Here is a 1537-nt window from a genome sequence, read left to right as displayed (position 1 = left end):
CCACGCCATATTATTTCTCAATGCAGCTATATTCCACTTTCCCAGCAGTGATATCTTTTCCATTTTAGCACAAAGTTAGTTTGCATGCCAAATATTACCATGAGGTTAGAAGAATTATTTAATGTCCATAGCCATGAGAAGTAGATACAATGGGATTGAGAGAGAACAAGGACATGAGTCTACCATTCTGTATGAGCCTCTGTGGGTAAGGGTAATAATCTGGAGTCTCTAAAGTAGTACTTCTTTTCTATCCCTACAGATCCTCCTCCCCCTACCTCCCATCAAAGATGGCCACGAGAAATGATTCACCAGTGACTGAATTTATCCTCACAGGGCTAATTGACTGGCCAGAGCTCCAGCTGCCCTTCTTCTTTCTTTTCCTTGGCATTTATGTAGTCACTGTGGTAGGGAACCTGGGCATGACCATACTGATTGGCCTCAGTTCCCATCTTCACACCCCCATGTACTATTTACTCAGTAGTTTGTCCTTCATTGATCTCTGTCACTCCACTATAATCACACCCAAAATGCTGGTGAAATTTGTGTCAGAGAATAATGTCATCTCCTACTCTGGATGAATAACACAGCTCTACTTCTTCCTTATTTTTGCCATAGCTGAGTGCCACATGTTAGCAGTGATGGCATACGATCGTTATGTGCCATCTGCAGCCCCTTGCTTTACAACATCACCATGTCCCATCAAGCCTGCTTATGGCTGGTGGGTGGGGTATACATGCTGGGCTTAGCTGGTGCTACAGCTCACACCAGCTGCATATCTAGAGTGATCTTCTGCAAGAACCTTATCCATCACTACTTCTGTGAACTCCTTTCCCTCTTGAAACTCTCTTGTTCCAGCATTTATGTCAATGAAGTGGTGATTTTGTGCTTTAGTGCATTTAATATCCTCATTCCCAGCATTACCATTGTCAGCTCCTACATCTGTATCATTACCAGCATCCTCCACATCCGCTCCCTGAAGGGAGGTCCAAGGCTTTCAGCACCTGCAGCTCTCACATGGCTGCAGTTGCCCTCTTCTATGGCTCTGCTGCATTTATATACCTGCAGCCCTCTTCTGGAAACTCCATGGACCAGGACAAAGTGTCTTCTGTCTTTTATACTATCTTTGTGCCCATGCTGAACCCCCTGATCTATAGTCTGAGGAATAAGGATGTGAAAGTTGCCATGAGGAAAATTCTGGAGAGAAGAAAGATCATTTAATCAACATCAATATTAGTTCCATGAAATAACTGTATTTATTTTCACATGCTTTTTTTTTTGAGGGAGTGGAAAGAATCTATCATCTTCCCCTTTTCATTAGTGAGATTCCTTTATTACTTCTATTTCCCCCACAGCCTCACCCTAAGCTTGTTTCCCTTCCCAAGCGTTTTACAGAGAAGAGCTAGATAAATTCTAAAAGTCTACTAATAGCAATGTTGGTATTGCATCTGAAATATGTTATGGTAGGAGTATGACTGAAATAGGGAAATTCATTGGTTCTTGGTTGTGCCACACTAGAGAAATAGACTGAACAAAACAA

The 1537-nt window shown here is 42.3% G+C and overlaps 1 pseudogene; it reads left to right on the top strand.

Annotated features, from left to right (window-relative positions):
- The first annotated feature begins 281 nt into the window (after window positions 1–281).
- Window positions 282–1218, top strand: LOC110218128 (olfactory receptor 8G1-like; annotated as a pseudogene).
- Window positions 1219–1537: the final 319 nt, after the last annotated feature.

This window comes from Phascolarctos cinereus, unplaced genomic scaffold (genome assembly GCF_003287225.1).
Source record: "Phascolarctos cinereus isolate Bilbo 61053 unplaced genomic scaffold, phaCin_HiC Scaffold_726;HRSCAF=1367, whole genome shotgun sequence".
Taxonomy (NCBI): Eukaryota; Metazoa; Chordata; class Mammalia; order Diprotodontia; family Phascolarctidae; genus Phascolarctos; species Phascolarctos cinereus.
This window is presented reverse-complemented; position numbering and strand designations above follow the sequence as displayed.